Source organism: Miniopterus natalensis, chromosome 20 (assembly GCF_054644295.1).
Source record: "Miniopterus natalensis isolate mMinNat1 chromosome 20, mMinNat1.hap1, whole genome shotgun sequence".
Taxonomy (NCBI): domain Eukaryota; kingdom Metazoa; phylum Chordata; class Mammalia; order Chiroptera; family Miniopteridae; genus Miniopterus; species Miniopterus natalensis.
Window position 1 is genome coordinate 24,803,693 of NC_142100.1, and position 17,684 is coordinate 24,821,376.

Genomic DNA, 17,684 nt, shown 5'->3' on the forward strand with positions numbered 1-17,684 from the left:
CTCTCTGCAGTGCCCTGTCTGCAGTGGCAAAAGGGGGAGGACTTGTGAGCCACCCTGCTGGCCATGCAGGCCCCAGGGGCACCTTCTCCCTCCCCTACCCCCAGGCCCTTCCTCCGCCCACAGCTTGGCACATGAGGAGGACATGGCAGATGGCTGCCCGGGTGTGAAAAGAGGCTTCTTTTCTTTTTTTTTTTAAGTAATGTTTGCCTGAAACCTGTTCCTCTCAAGATTTATTATTAGGAGCCGGGCAGATGGTTCCAGCGTATCAGTAACCTTCCTGCTCCCTGTGTTCCCAAAGAGGGGGCAAATGGCATCAGGGCAGTGTGTCCCCTGATAGGGTTGGAGCAAGATTCGCCCAGCTTCGGCTGTGGGAGGACCCCCCGCCCTAAAGCAAGAGCCAGTGGTACTGAGTGGCATTTTTATCATGTCATAACTTGAAACTCATTTGGTCTGTAGGTGCTCAGAGGAGGGGGCGACAGTGTTAACCCTACAAGCCCTCCAGGGCTGTGAGATCCCCTGCACCCCAACTCCCAGGAGGAGCCTGTAGAAGCAGAGCCAGAGCTGCATAACCTGGTGGAATGTTAAACACGAGCCTGGGGCACTAGCCAAGCCGGGATGTAGTAACACCCACAAATTAAAAACAAAATCGGGGGATCATTATGGGGTGAAATGGAAGTTTGTTGGACTTTCTTGGAGTTATTTCACACACTATAATTTATGTGTAAGTGGGGGGGGGCGCATGATATTTTCAAGTTTAGGGCAGCCCAGAGTCTGGATAGGCTGGGGACAGCCACGTCTCTGCCTCTTCCCAGAAGGGGTCGCTGTGGAGCAGCAGGTGCAGCCACGCGCGGGGAAACTCACGCGGGAGCCTGCAGAAGCGCTGCTGCGGCGTGTCCTCCGCGTGGGTGCGTGGGCCCCAGGTGCGGGCGCTCTCGGACCCCTGGGAGAGGCGCCTTTGTGACCCGCACAGAGGGGGCGTTCTTCCCTGGAACGCGCTGAGAGGGCGCAGGGCCCTTAGGTGGGGTTCACAGAACAGCTCGTGCGTGGGAAGCTTTGGGGGCAGGGGGGACGACACACTCCGCAGCGACCCCCCACCGGCCAGCTGCACCCTTAGGACGCTGAGTAACTGCCCGACTCCATAGGCGCTCTCCTTCCCTGACTCACCCCGCCGCCTTTCCCTCTCCTTCGCCCGCATCCCCACTATCTCCTTACCGCGCCCCACCTTCCGCGCTCTCACACTCACGCACACTTACCTGCGGGGTATTTGTTTCACATGCACTAACTCAAAGGAACCCAATTCTTGAGAGAGAAATAATTTAAGAGAACTTGCCCAGTGCAGGGGAATCTGCCCGTGCTTTCTCCAGGAGCACCCAGCCCACCCTCGGCGAGCATGAGCGGGTGGAACCCCAGTGGGACCCCAGTCACCAGGGGCTCCTGGCCTAAGCATTTGTCACTGGCCTAAGCAAGTTTGGCAGTTTGAAAGATAAACATTTTTTTAAACAAGAGACCCTGAAATACAAGCCAACCGAACTTCCTCTGGGGCTGGGAGCACTGGTTTTCTAGGTCAATTTTTATTCCATGTGAGTTCCACCCTCCCTCCTAGTCCCTCCAGCGAGCTGCGGCTCAACCGCGCCGCGCTCTCGGTTCTCTTACCCCTGAGCTCTGGGGACAAGCGGGAGCCTGCTTTTTTATAGAGAAAGTTCCCGCTCTGTTTTCTGATTGGTCCATGTTATGCAAATGAAGAATCCAAATTTGCACAGTCTGATTGGTCAGAGCAGTTTCGATTGGCAGGAGCGAGTCTCAGCCCATTGGTCCAAAGATGATGCCAGGAGTTCCTTTGAGAGCTGGCAGGAGCACGTGCACGAGGCTGAGAGCCCAGTCTGTGGCTTTTCCCTGAAATGCAGGCCTCTGGCTGGCAGACTCTGGTTATCAATTTGTGCCCAGTTAGTCACAAGAAGTCTTTCCTTCTCAAGGTTCATGAGCGTTTTGGGGCAAGCATAAAACCATCCTCATTTTACAGATGAGGAAACTGAGGCTTGGAGAAACAGTGACTTTTGCAGTAAGTGAGGGAGCCAATATTTGAACCCATGGCTGTCTGTCTCGTCTCTAGAGCTCCATGCTTTACCACAACCCTGAGGGAAGCCACAGCTCCAAACCTGAGCGGTTCTTCTGGAAGCTGATATGGACCATCCCTATGACACTTAAAGGGCCAATCTAGCCCTCAGCTCCATACATAGCCCAGTGACTCACACATTTCAAGCGTCAGCAACTGATAGATGATTAAGTTCAATTAGGTTCAGGACTTGTTAAAAATAGGCTTTCCGAAGAAGGATTTACTCTCTCTGTCTTTATGGGCACAGATCTCAGCATCCCCCATGCAAAGAAGTGCAAGGCTTTTAAAATTAGAACATGCCAGAATCGATTCTGCTAAAGGGATCTTTAGCTCCATCAGTGGGGCTTGGAGCGCAGTGAGATGCCAGCTTGCCAAATGATGAGGCAGCGCTGAGAAAGGTTGGCGATAGCAGAGTCTACAGAATGCAGGAGGAAATGAAAATCAAGCTGCAGAGTGGCTAGGCCAAGGTGTCTGGCCATAGGCCAGAAAGCTGATTGTCCAAGGGACTCTGTGACTGCAAGGATCAGAAACTCACTGGAAATAATTCTAAGTGATTTTTTTTTTTTTTTTTTTTTGGCCTCTCAGCATCTGTTCCCCCTTCCCCCTTCCTAGAAGATCTCAATTTATTCAGGTAACCATCCCTCTCCCATTCAGTGTACATGACCAGGAGAAGTTTCTCTCTCTCTCTCTCTCTCTCTCTCTCTCTCTCTCTCTCTCTCTCTCTCTCTCACACACACACACACACACACACACACACACCAGATCTCCATTACTCTTAGCCAATCACAGCCATCCCTTGACAATGATTGAACTTAGGACCTCAGTTTAAGCCAGTCTACGCACAGCATTCTCCTAGGGACTGCAACTGGCCCAGGAACAGGCAGCTAACTGACAGTGGCCTAATCAGATAGAAGGGAAGGACTTACAGTCCAGGGTTGGAAGGGAGATGCTTTTTCTAGCTCCATGGATGGGAACAAGGAAGTATGTTGTCCCTGTTGTTGCCAGCAGCCCTCTGTAACCATGAGGAAAGCCAGTGTGAGATCACAGCCTACACATTATGGAGGGAAGAGTCCAGAGAGAATTGCAGAACCATGTAGCTGGAACTCGGATCATACCATACCTGAAATCTGCCTTGGCCCTGCACTTGTTAAAGGAATAAATACATTTTCTTATTGTTTAAGACAGCCTGGACTGCGATTTATCTTACTTGCAGCCAAAAGCATGCTCAATTATGTGGATACATTGTTGCCCGTAAGCTGGAGGCAGATCCCCCTGGAAAACAAGAAACAGGAACTAGAAAGCTGTCCGAAACCAAGGCAGCGCCTCTCTCCAGCTCTCTCCCGGACCACCTGCTCTCTCAACCTGGCCTCTTATTTGTAAAGACTATTTTCTCTGCTCTCCCCTCTTCCAATCAGCTTGCTTCTCATGAGTTCCCATTTTGGAACAGTGTCCTGATCTCAGCTTCCCAGAATTGAGTGGAGGAGACTGAGTCTTACAGAAAGCAAGCCCGCCTGAGACCTTGGGGTGGCCAAGGAGAGGCGGGGAAGTCTGCTGGGGAACTTGGGGACAGAGGTGCTGACTGTCCAGTGCACGGAGCCCATGAGCTAGGTGCCTGGGCCCAGTGGCAGGGGTTTGAGTTCCTTGATTCATTCAGCAGGGAGTCTCTGGTGGTGGCTGCGAACCTTGACAGCTACCACTCCTGTCCAGATGGCCCTCTACCTGGCCCCTGCCTTCTCCACGGTTCTGTCATACTCGGTCCTTCCTCTGCCTCTTCCTACCTTTCCTGTGGTGATAACCTCCCTCGATTGCCAGTCTCTTGGTGCCCCTACCTCCCTCTGATCCCGTAACCCTGCCCACCTTCTGAGAGAAGTCCCTTCATTAAAGTCCCTTGGCCCATCTAAACTGGATTCAGTTTCCTTCTGGGGCCTCGATTGTCACAGATCCTCCCCACCTTCCCCTGTGAAGGGTGAGTGACCTTCCTGGATTGGATGCTACAGACACTCTGCCCTCTGGCTGGAATGGGAACAAGCCTGGGAGTGAGGCCAGCATTAATTTCAATTTGGCACCAGGAGCAGGGCCAAATGCTTCCGTCTTTTTTGGAAAAGTAAATAAATGGACCCTCCCCGCTCCCCATCTGTGCTCTCTTCCTCTCCCAGTCATGGTCCCCGGCTCGGGCATGCGACGCTATGGACAGGTACAGCATGCTGAGCTAAGGAGAGAGAGGGAGAGGGAGAAGGCTCTCAATGCTCCTGCAACCCTTGTCATTGCCTAAGTGGTAAGAGCATGAGGAGCTTTTTCTTTTTTTAATTATTTCAATTACAGTAGACATTCAATATTATTTTATATTGGTTTCAGGTGTACAGCACAGTGGTTAGACAATCATATACTTTACAAAGTGTCCCTTCCCCCTCACGTTTCCAGTACCCACCTGGCCCCATGTGTAGTAGTTATTACTAGGAGCATCTTTTGTTCTATATTTGATCTTTGATCCTGGTTCCTGACACAGAGTTCCTAAATCCTTTGGAATTTCCTAGAGTGTCTCTTGTCCTAATGAGGTGACTCTTCAGGGCTAGTCACCAGATTAGAAGCTTAGCATTTCAGTGCCACCCCCCACCCCAGTTTTCAGAGAGGGGCTGAAGGATGGAGTGAATGGTGGATCATGCCTGAGGCACATCTCTGTACCAGTGAGAAATCTGATGCCATGAACAGCAGATTCGTTCAGGAACTGCAAATTGGCCCACAGTGGGAACATTTAAAAATCAGAAGCATCTGTGCAAGAAAAAAATAGAGCACAGTGGTTAAGAGCAGGATGCTGGAGCCACACTGATCAAATCTGAATCTAGGGTGACCACCGGTGCTGGTTTCTCAGACAGAAGCATTTCCTGGGACGTGAGACTTCCAGTGCCAAAACTGGGACAGTTGGTCACTCTGTATTCCAATTTTATCACTCACTAGGGTGTAACTTGAGGGAGAGTTATGTGATCACTTTGTGCCTCAGTTTCACCACCTGTAAAATGGGGGTAATAACAGTATGGACCTCAAAAAGTTGTGTCAATACTTAAGGTGTTTCTAAACTGCCTGAGTGTTTGCCATTAATGTGATTATTAAAACTTAGATTTCCAGATTTACTTCCCTTGAACGATCTGACAACAAAGAATGTAGAAAGATCTACATTCTTATTTACCTATTTATTTAGCAAATTTTCAGATATAGTGCTTTTTACTGCATTTCAGGTGCTGTTCTAGGCATTTGCGAACATTCATTCATTCAGAACATCTCCATGAGGTGAGTCCTCTTATTGTCCAATTTTACAGATGAGGAAACTGAGGCTTGAGAGGGGAAGTGATCTGCCTGATGTCACAAAGTGAGTAAAAGACAGAGTTAGGACCCAAATCCGGCCCAGCTGGCTCTATTTGGTGACAACCGGCCAGCACTGGGTCTTAACTGCCCCCTTGCGAAGGGTATGAACTCCCAATTCACCCCAGCCCCCCCAACTCGAGTTCCTATTTCCATTCTTCCCAGGTCCCTATGAGCTCCCTGTTTCTCACCCCACATCCCAGGGGGTCTCAATCACAATAATCCCAGTGAGCAAGCCTGAAGTCACCAAGTCCAACTTTCATTTCTTGGGTGCCAGGCCTTCTCGAAAATCATCCTCTCCTCCCGAGAGATTTAGATTAATCCCCTTATCTAATCCCCTGGCTCAGTGGCTCAGGATCAGGCAGAGAGTCGGGTCACTTGCTTCAGCCTGGCCAGACTGGATTACCTTCCGTGACCCCAAAATTCACTCATGCACACCTGCTCTTCAGCCGTTTGCTGATTAATAACAGCAGGGAGTTTGGAAAAGGTGTTTTTTTCACCTTCTAGAAGGGAACATCTCTGGCTTGAACACGACAGCCACCCTCATCCCCAACCCCCAGCTACCCACCCCGTCCTGAATTTGCATCACTTGAAAGTTCCTCCTTATCCCACATAATTTAATGTCCCAGAAAATAAATGCTGATCAAGTCAGTGGTCATCAAAGAATTAGAGAGTGGCCAGAATGTCCTGGTATCATCCTGCTCAGGGCCTCATGATAAACGTCTGTCTGGTTTTCCTGCCTTCTCGTGGTACGACCAGACCATCCCAGTTTCCCTTGTCTGCTCTCAGTTGTGAGGTTTGGGGGACTGTCCCCCACTCTGTCTGGATGCAGATAGCCTGGCCAATGGGAGCTGCATTCCTCTACCTGCACCCCAACTTCTGTCTCAAGACTACAGCTCTTGCCAGATTCCAGAACGACCTCTCCCCTCACTCCTTCAGGATCAGGGCTCCCTGCTCCTCCAGTCCGAGGAGCATCACCATCCCTGCTGGTTCCCTTTCCCTACCCACAGGTCTGTTACAAGTCCATGCATTAATGCCCGTCAGTCACCCCTTGCCTCCCTGTGGGACCCTAACCGGTTGACACACCTGGGATGGATACTCCAGCAGCCCTTTCAAGAGCTGAGCAGCCCTCTCACCCCCAAATCTGTTTTCTCAGCCCCTTTTCCTCTCTATCCTGGGCCCAAGGACTCATCTACTTTTCTTTCAATGCAAATCCTGCTGTCACCCTCTCTCTTTTAGGGTTGCCTTCTCACACTCAGCGTCAGAGTGGGGTTCAGTCTCCCAGCCAGCCTCTTCCTCACTATTCTGAATTCATTCCACGGTGCACCAGACCCCGTGCTCAGGACTGCGCAGGCTTGAGTTCCTTTGCCACAGGGAAATCCACATGGGGAAGTTACTCAGCTTAAGCAATCTCCCAAACTCTAAGCCCCATCAGGAGCTAAATCTGGTGCACCACAAAGCTGGTTTTTTACAAAGTCCTTTGGGCATCGGCATTATGGAGAGGTAGGAGTTTTGAGCCCAATCCTGTCAAAGGAAATGTAAAAATACAGGTTCCCAACAAATGTCCTGGAGGGACATTGCTCCAAACAACTGGTGTAGATGCTTCAAAATGTCAAAGTCATGAATGACAAAAAAAAAAAAAAAGAGCCTGAGGAACTGTTTCAGATTAAACAAAGGGACAAAAAAACAAAAAAAGAAATGACCAGGAAAAGCACTGTGTATTCTGGATTATTTTAAAAGGGGACAGTTAAGGAAATTTGCTATGTACTGTGGCTTACATAATAGTATTGCATCACACTAAGTATCCTGAATTTGGTAATTAGGCTGTAGGCATGTAAGAGAATTTCCTTGTTCTTAGATAACCACAGGTAAAGAGGCACCACATTTGCAACTTTTTAAATGATTCAGAAAAACACACACCAATATGCTCATATATATATGGAAAGAGAAATGATAGGTAAATGTGGCAAAAATCGGGGTAAAGGGTATACACGAATCCTTTGCACTAGTCCTGCAACCTTTCGGCAAGAATGGAATTATTTCTAAGTGAAAAGTTTTTTAAAACATAGATTCCTAAATCCCACCTCCCTAGGAGAGCCCAAGACCAGGAGACCCAGGAGGAAGAGAGATGCAAGAGGAAATGAGATACAAGAACCTGCAGACACTGTGGGGAGATTTAAGGCTGCTCCAGACTTGGAGTTTGGGTCTATGTCGTGTTTAACCAGAGCTCTAGAGGGGCGGGAACAAGGTGTGGTAGATTAGATTATTATTCTCAACTCTTCACTCCCTTCCCCCTACGACCTTGAAGTACGAGAGAGTGAGGCAAGTGTATTTCCCTGTCCTGTTGGTGTTGAACTTGGACTTGGCCATATGATTTTTTTTTTTTTTTTTTTTTTTTTTGACCAACGGAATGTGGGCACAGGTGATATGCTAGTTCTGAGCCAGGGAGTTAAGAAACTTCACCTGTGTCTGCTCTCCCCCTTGCACTTATTTACCATGAAAGAAACATACCTGACCAGTTGCTGATCCAAAGAAGATGAAAGACATGTAGAAAAAATATGTGGAACACACCTGAACTCAACTGCAACCAGGAGCCAAGACCAGGTCATTTCAGAAAGTCACCTGGATTCCAAAAAAGCTACAAAGCAAGAAAAAATGTGTTTGTTGTTGTTTAATAGCTGCATTGAAATATAATTCACATACCATAAAATTCACCCATTTAAATACTACAATTTAACGGTTGTTTTTTTTTTTAGTATATTTGCTGTTGTGGAACCATCACTACAATCAACTTTAGAGCATTTTCATCACCCAATCAGGATATTAGCGAGGGCAAGGTTCTCAACAGAGACTCAATTGGGGAAGGACCTACTTCTAAGCTCAGTGGAGGATTCAGTTCTTCATGGGCTGGCTGTTGGCTGGAGGTCACCCTCAATTACTTGCCATGTGGGTCTCTCTCCATGTGGCAGCTTACTTCACCAAAGCCAACACAAGAGTTTAATAAGGAGAGTCCGCAAGCAAGACACTGGTTATAAATCACAGATATGAAATCATAGATATGAAATCCTATCACCTTTGCCGTATTCTATTAGCTAAAAGCAAATTACAGGTCACAGTCCAGGGGAGAGGATTACACAGGAGTGTGAAAGCCAGAAGGCAAGGATCATTGAGGGGTATTTTAGGGTCGTCCCCCACAGTTGCCATGTACAGTTGTTGCAAAGATTGCACTAGTACATGAGTACCTCCAGAACCACAAATGGAAACACAAAGAGAAGCCTGAGAGTTCCTTATGCATTTATGCTCTCAGTTAATTCATTTGTCCTTGTTTTTATCGAAGAATTTCCAACTCTCAAATTATCTCTGCACTAGAAGCATGTCCGTCTCCAATATTGGCAGCTGCACAACTCATGAACCTTCACTGCATTTGGACACAAATGTTACCTTGAGGTCACAGTCTAAGAGATGTGGAGAAGCTGCTCACTGGGGACACGGAACTGAGTCACGTGTGTCTCCTGACCTCCACGAGCTCCAGTCTGGAGCACAAAGCATTTTGTGGTATTCCACAGCCTCCTTAAAACTACTCCCAACAAAAATCACATGTGGGTTCAGACCCCAAGACCTTCCAGGGACCAGTTTCAGCACATTGTCCCACCCCAAACAACAAATCTAACCTCCAAAGCCTTGATGGACAGCAGATTTTACTGAAGTTTCCAAGTGCAGACCAACAATGGTCTGCATATCACATATTGTATCACATATTACAAGGCAAACGTTCTCAAACTTCTACATTAAACTTCTCTCTCCTCAGCCTCTATAATTCAGGGTGTCTCTCCCGCTCCTCCGCTGCTAAACATCTTTATTATTCTGGAAGTTCTTTTTTGTTTTCATATCCCACTTGGCAAAACAAACGCCTCAAGAGAAACCAAAGCACCATGGTTGTGGGTGGATGAGGGGTTTGCTCCTTGGTTCCAAGGAAGCTCTGCCTGTGCCCTTGTGACCTTGAATGAGGTACTTGCTGTCCCAGTTTCCTGGCCTGCATTCTGGCAAAGGCCCTACAGGGAGAATGGAACCTCCCTGGGACCGCCAGCCAAGCTTTGAAGTTCTTGGAGGAAGGAGTTAGGTAAACAGCAAACCCAGGTAATGCTGTCTGAGGGGCTCCAGACTGAGGGCATGGAGCAGGTCAAAAGCCCAGTGGACAGTGCCTAAGAGGGGTGCACTTCCAGAGCACTGCAGTGACCCCAGCCAGGGCCCCTCAGGACCACTCTGGGTTTGGGACTGAGCTGCTGGATGTTCTGGTCCCCATTCTGGAAGCGTCCCCCACCCTAGGTGACCTTCATCCTCACCACCCTCCTGTCTGTTGAGGGGTCTGTCTCCACTTGCTCCCCACACCATCTCATCCAGGCTTGTGGCTTTAAATACCATCCATGTGATGACGCATCAGTCTCCCGCCTGCCTTCTTCCCCGAATCCCAGGCTCATTATCCGGCTGCTAACCCATGTCCACTGGGATGCCTAATGGCCACAGCAACGTCCCGTGTCCAAGACGGGACTTCACTGCACCCTTCCTGCTCCCTGACCGCCCTTGCAAAAACCTATCCCCCCCACCTTCTCTGTTTCAAGAAATGGCTCCATCACCATCCACCCAGTTGCTTCAGTCAGAAGCCAAGGAGTTATCCTTGGTTCCCCCCCCCCATCAACCAACTATAATTCACCCGCAAATTTTTCGGCTCTCCTTTCAAAATCTATCCCAATCTGTTTCCTTCTCTTGGTTTCCATGGTTCCCCCCTTTTGTCCAGGACCCCTTTGTCTCAGGCCAGGTGACTGCAGTAGCCTCCTCACTATGCCCCCTGCTTCCTCTCTTGTCACCCACAGTGCCATCTCCGCACAGAAATCTGAGAAAAGGTCATTCCCCTACTTAAATCCTTCAAGTCTTTACACAGTTGACAAGCCTCTGTGTGATTTGGCCCCTGCCTGCCTCTGAACTTTGATTCCAGCCACTCTCCCTCCTATTCTGCTCCAGCCACACTGAAATCCTTTCCATTCCCTTATACCCACTGAGCTTGATTCAACCTCAGGGCCTTTGCATGTACTGTTTCCTCTGCCTGGAATCCTCTCTTGCCATTCAGGGCTCAGTTCAAAGGTCACTTTCTTACAGACCCTATCCCTGTCTAAAGGTTGGCCCATCCCCTTTCCTCCCCTCCCCACCACTGCCTAGGACCTTATTATATTTCCTTATATCTTATTACATAAGATAATTAGAGAGTAACAGTTCTCCTATTACTCTCTAATTATCTTACTTTTGTGTATTTGCTGGCTTATTTGTTTAGATTGTATTCCCCACTAAAATTTCAGCTCCGAGAAGGCTGTCTGGTTTACTGCTCAATCCCTAGCCCTAGACCAGTGTCTGACATAGAGGACCTGCTCAGGAAATATCTCTCAAATTCACCCATTCGGTCAGTCAGCACATATTTATTGAGTGCTTACAAGGGATTCACCATTACCCAGCTCTGATTCCCCTATCCAAGCCCATTTCCTCATCCATAATATAGGAACAACAATATCTATTAGGTGTGAGTCTTAGAAGAATTAACTTGTAAAAGGCCACCAGACAGCCCAACTGGCATGGCTCAGTGGTTGAGCATTGACCTAGGATCCAGGAGATCGTGGTTCGATTCCCGGTCAGGGCACATGCAGGGGTTGTGGGCTTGATCAATGACTCTCTCATCATTGATGTTTCTATATCTCTCTCTCCCTCTCCTTTCCTCTCTCTAAAATCAATAAAGATTTTTTTTTTTAAATGGCTACCAGACATACTTTCACCCCATGACCAAAGGTGACCCTGTCTGCCAGAAACTGTGGGCACAGGCCTGGGGGCTCTGAGACAGCCATGGAACAGCTGGATGCCCACACGGGAGAAATATCTAGAACAAATGCGGGCAAGAGGACCCTCAGGCCAATTGGTGACCTACTTGGCCACAGGAACAAGAAGGAAAGAACCATAAACAAGCTGGGGCAGCTTTTTGAAATCACAAAGAGGGAACAGCCTGGAGTCATGGGATGTCTCCCAAAGGCCTCCCAGCTCCAGCCTCCAAGACCGGCGGTCAGGCCAAGGAAGTTTCGATTTCCAGTGTATATCTGAGTATTTTACAAGCAGCACACTAGTATGAATCTTTTTGAAAAATATATATGTTTTTAAATTCACATTTTCAGACCCTTAGGCTTAGCACACAAAGCCTTCCACTTCTTCAACCGCCTACACCCTTCATTCCAACCACATCAAACTTCGATGCTCTGCAAATGTGTCAGGCTCTTTATCTCCAGGCCTCTACCTTTGATGTTTCTCTTCCTGAGACACCCTCTCCCACTTCCTCAACTCCTCCCATCTACCTAACATGTCAAGTCCTTTAAGCCTCAACTGAAGTGTCACCTCATCCAGGAACCCTCCCTTGACCTTGGCCAGGCAGGGTCAAATACTTTAGAAACATCTCAGAGATGACCCTATCATTTGACTCACTTGTCCATCTCACCCATCTCACCATGAGCTCCTTAAAAAGTAGGGGTGGGACTGATGCAGTCACAAGCCACAGAACATCTGGAGCCACCAGCGGGTTAAATTCCCAGTCAAGGGCACATACCTGGGTTGCAGGTTTGAGCCCCATCCCTCGTTGGGGCAGGTGAGGGAGGCAACCAATGGATGTGTCTCTCTCACATTGATGTTTCTCTCTTTCTCTCCCCTCTTCCTTTGCACTCTCAGGTGAGGATTCACACACACACACACACACACACCCCGTCCCAGACAAACCAAAGCATAGAATAACCCTACTTCTGAAGCAGGATAGGTTTCTATTTCATGGCCTGATTGATGTAAACATGGATATTAGTGCTTCTGAAACCGGACGAATACATGTTTATGTATTAATATGACATTTCATAATTTTTTTTCAACCAGTACATGAGTAAAATGAGTTCCAGAATGAATCTATTCAGTTTTTAGTAGCGACTCCAGGCACAGAGGCAGATTCTGGCTACACCCAGCAGAATAGGAATTTCTCACAGGGAGAGCCGTGAGGTCACACAATTGCCAAGAAGGCTGAAGACCGAGGTCGGAAAACCGGGCACACACAGGGCACCTCCGCCAGAAACCTGCCCGGGCCAGGCCCAGGCTGCTGAGCCCGCCCGATGGACCCCGCTGACCTCAGTGCGGCTACTTGTCCCTGGAACCTCGCCAGTGTCACAGCTTCTACCCCGGCCCCAGCCCCCAGACTCCTCCTTGAACCTGCTTTTTGGTGGAAACGCCCCCTAATCGGTCGGCTTGGCTGCAAGGTCCCCGGTGCTTCTGCGGGGTGGGCGCTGCCTGCCCGCACGAGAGCCGTAACTGGGGAGGCCCCAAATTCAGGATGGGGGCACAGGTGCTCGGCCGCTGAACAATGCAAAGCCCACAGAGTCTGCCGGGCCTGTGGGAGACGAAGGACAACCCCCCAAACGGACCTGAGAGGACCTAAGGGGTCTCCAAGGTGGCCGGGTCCTGGGATTCTGCAACTCCCAGCAGGGCTCGGGCAACGGCGTGCAGGGAGCTCAGTGCGCTTAACATTCGAGTCGGCGCGAGGACTGCGGTTCAGGGAAGCAGCTGCATTTAATAGAAAACAAAAAACAAAACAAAACACCATGGATTTGCTCACCCGCTGGTCCACGCTCCCTTCTCTAGGCGCGCTCGAGGCCAGCCTGGTCCCTGATTGGGCCAGACATGGTCATCTGACCCAAAGTTAAGCACCCCATTGGCTGGCCAGGAACCAGAGAATCTGCCTCCCTTGCCCTCCCGCTTTCGCACTGGCTGTTCCCAGTGCCTGGAACACTGTTCCCTCCCCCAGACCCCCCCGCCCCCCACCCCCCAATTCCGGGGGGGGGGGTGCTGGTGTCTCGCTCCCTCCCCTCCTTCAATCTCGGCTCCTATGTCCCTTTGCCAGCGAGTCCTTTTGCCACCACCTTTATAAAACAGAAACGGCCCCCACCCTCCCAGCGCTCCCCGGCCCCCCACCTTTGGGAGGGAATCTCTGGGTTGTGGGGGCCTGACCCCGATGGAACGAACTCATGGACAAAGAAGTAGAGTTCAAAAAGAATTCATTCAGTGTTTTTCTCAACATATGTTTACTGAGCACCTACTATGCGCCAGACCTTGAGCTGGGCCAGAGTGTAAAGCTGGCCTCCTCAGATCTCCCATCACCCGCAAGCAGAGTCTCAGGCCATGCTCGCTAGGTGACTATGCCTTTCCCTCTCCTCCCCTTGGGAAGTATAATTTGGGGAGAGGTGCTTAGGCCCGACTGGAAATCCTGAGTTAAGGTCGCCCAAGTCGGTCCCCATCCTAGGTTCCTACAGACCCAGCCACCATCTGGGAATCACCCTGCCCTGGCCTCTGGGCTCCCGCTCTGGATTGCAGGGGGCAAAGCTGGCCAGGGAGCCACTCTGCTCCTGCCGCTTGTAGGAGGCCAGGGCCATGGGCAAGGAGAGAACACAGGCCAGGTGGTGGGTGCAACTTGACTTCTAACTTTTATATTTTACACATATGGCGTGTGGGTCTCCCTTTGTACTCTTGACCGTGCCAATGTTCCAGGCAGGTTCTGGATTCTCGCATAGGAGTGGCAAACTGCCACCCGGCTGCCCCCTCCCAGGCGTCAGCAATGGGTCACAGCATGCCTTCCGCCTGCCCTGTGCCCTCCCACAGCGCTCGGGAGGTGCTAATCGCCCATCAGCATGGGAGGTGCAAGGGGATTTCCCTTCTCAGTTCCAGCACTTTCCTACACGGCAGTCTGCTTGGGTCCCCGCAGCGTTCATCAAGAGGTCTCCTTCTTGTCTGGAAATTCTTTGTCTCCCGTTAAAGAGAAACCGCTGAGGCTGGGTGTTTGTGGAAAGTACATAAACACTTGACTTCTGTCTTTGGTGCTCCTCAGACATTCTAATGTTATAAGGAGTAAAGAAAAAAATGAATAGAATAATTCTCCACTTGGGGAGCAATTACTCCCATCAAACACATTTTTTTAAAGCCCACTCTTCCCTCTAACGAGAATGGTGCTTTGCACGAAGGCCTAACACAACTCAGGCTGAGACCCAGGGGTTTTGGCGGAACAGAAACTCCCGACGGCCCTTTTTGCTTGAAGGGTTTGTTTCCTTTCTCTGTGTGGATCTGTTTCTTTCTGTTTCTCTCATCCTGTCTCTTTAGAGTCTCTGCTCCGTATGTATTTGTCTCTCTCAGTCTCAATCTGAACGGCACGGAATTCTTCATGTGAATCTAGCTCTTGGAGTGTTTCTGCCTCTGTGTGTGTGTGTGTGTGTGTGTGTGTGTGTGTGTGTGTAGTTGATTCCACCTCTGTATGTGGGTCTCTCGCTCTCAGTCTTTGTCACCTTCTCTCTCTTCCTCCATCTGTGTCTGACTTTTTCTCTCCGTAAGTCTGTCCCATCCACCTTTCTCTTTCCATGTTTGTGCCTCTGTCTCTCTGAATTTCTCTGTCTCCCTCTGTGTTTTCCTCTCTCTCTCTCCATCTCCCTGCTCAGGTCTCTTCTCCCTCTCTCCCTTTCTCTCTCCCTTCCCTCCCCACCCCACTCTGTCTTTGCCTTTCAGTCTCTACCCACGCTTCCCCTTCCCCCTCTAACCGACACCCCCCCCCCCCCCCCCCGTTTCTCTTGTTTCCTCCCCCTTTTTCTGTTCTAGAGATTGGGTCCAGACAGCACAGCAGTGAATACAAAGTGAAGAGGCACCCAGGTTTCCAGGCCGCCAGATGTGCAGCATATTTAGACAACAGCTGGATGACTGAAGGACTTCCTTGTTTTCCCCGGTCTCAGGGTCTGTGTGAGGACACTTGCATGTGTGTCACGCGTGTGCTCCCCCTCAAGACCCTGTATGCGAGCCGCCCTTCTCCCAAAGCCCCCCCTCCTGTCCTTAATGCCATCGGATTCCGATTTCTCTCCCTGCAACTCACCTCTCTTCCCTCCTTTGAAACCCGGCGCTGTTTATGGATCTCAAAGGCGGTCCACCCGCATCCTGTGATCTTCACCTTGATCTGGGGAGTGAGCTGTTTGGAAGATAAAATAAAAGGAGGAAGGGGGGTCTACGGGAAGCCCGAGAGAAAACTGGAAAGAAAACCCTCAAAGACAGGGCGCTGTGTTCTCCTTGAACCCATTTTACAGATGGAAAAAAACATAGACAAACTCTGGCACCCAAAAGCTCAATAGAACCAGTTCTCTCACCCAGAACTCCCAGGTCCTGGCGCTCAGCTCGACTCCCAGCCTCACGGAGACCATCAGAAGGCCATAGACGCCGAGCCTCCTGAGCTGATCCACTGTGACTTTTTGAGGTGTGTTCCTGCAGGGGGCGGTGGGGAGAGTATATTTTAAGTGCAGATGGGAGAGAAGTAAATATGTACGACCTAGAGGACGGCCATGGTAGATTGGATTCTTGTTTTCCGTTTTATACTCCTTCCCCCTTTCCCGTGAAAGGCCTGTGCATTGTTACCTCCATAGACTTGGTCAAACGACATGCTTTGGCCAAGCGGATGTGAGTGGGAGTGACACGCATCACATCCAAGTGAGAACTTTAAGAGGCTTCGGTTGCAAAATTAAAGGAGGTGCTCACTCTCAGGGCTGTGTCCTGCAGGGGGAGATCTGAACCATCGGAACGGCTATCGCAGAAGGGATGTGGCGGGTGGGGGCCCTGGCAGCGTCCACTGCGGGCTCTGCAGCCGGGCTGCCTGGGTTTGAGCCTAGCTCAGCCGCTCAAGGGCTACTAACTTAACTTCCCTATGACTCAGCTTCCACATCTGTAAACTGGGATAATTACAGTGCTTACTTCGTAGAATCTTTGTGACGACTGCACAGGATGATTCACAAAAAATGCTTAGAACAGACTTGGACAAAAATAAGCCTCCCATGAGCGTTAACTCTGATGACATTGCAATGGATTTACAGCGCACATGTCCTGACATCATTTTTCTAGAATCAAAGAAGCAAGGTCACCTCACAGTTAAGAAAGGTAAGGCAGATGAGGGTTCAGGTCACATGATCTACCACCTCGTGTGTGATCTTGGGCCAGTCACTTAACTTCTCTGGGCCTCAGATCCCTGATGTTTAAAATCATTATTAAAAAATAAAGATGCTTTACTACAATTGGTAGAAAGCACTTCTTCCAGAAACCACCTATGTGGCTCAGATCCCCAGCAAAGGAGCCGGAGGGCTAAGCGTTTCAGGCCCCACAAATCCGAGGATCCACAGGCTTTCTAAGCCGAGCCAGCAGCCCCTTATTGCAATCAATGATGTTTCCTAGGAGAGAAGGCCAGGTCGGTGCAGAACCAGGTGGTCTCTGGGGCTTGTGCCTCCTTGAATTATGGAGAATGAAATTCAACAAGAGCAAATATGCAAAGCTCCCAGCACCGTGTTTTGCTGGGAGGCACCATTACCATCTCATCCTTGTGGAGGAAGGTGGGGTCGTTGTGAGTGTTTCAACAACTGCGTCAACCTAGTGACCCGCCTGAAGCCACACACTGAGTCACATGTGGACTCTGTACTACACCTTGGCTCTTCCAATCTGTGAGTCCCGACCAAGTTCTCTCCATGCTGCCTCTCCTAGTTGGTAACAAGAATGGCACTTCACTGTTTATAAAATGTTTTGCTCCACGTGATCTTCTAACACTCTGCCTTCAGAGGCTCAGCCAGGCAGACTGGTTAGAGAGCATGGCTTCTGGAGTCAGACAAATCTGGGTTCAAATCCGGGCTCTGTCAGTTCTTAGCTGTGTGTCTTTGGGAAGTCACCCTACCTCTCTGAACCTTGGTTTCTCCATCTATAAAATGAGAATAATGACTTGCCCTACATATTAAGTGGGAAAAAGTCAGAAGATATACCTAAAGCAAGAGTAGTTAGGTCAATGCCTGGCATGTAGTAAATTCTGAATAAATGACAGTTATTAGTATTTGTAGTCAAAGACACTACTCTGGTAAAGTGCTTAACACGTAGGGTTAAGAGTAACAGGAAAATAAAATTTCAAAGCCACTTTGCCACAAGCCTCAAATGCTCCCAAAGGAGTGGTTCTCAACCAGGAGTGGGGAGGGTGATTTTGCCCTCCCAGGGTACATTTGGTGGTGCCTGGAGACATTTGGGGAAGGTCATGATTGGGAAGAGAGGGTGTGTTTCTGGCATCTAGTGGGTGGAGGTCAGGGATGCCGCTAAACAT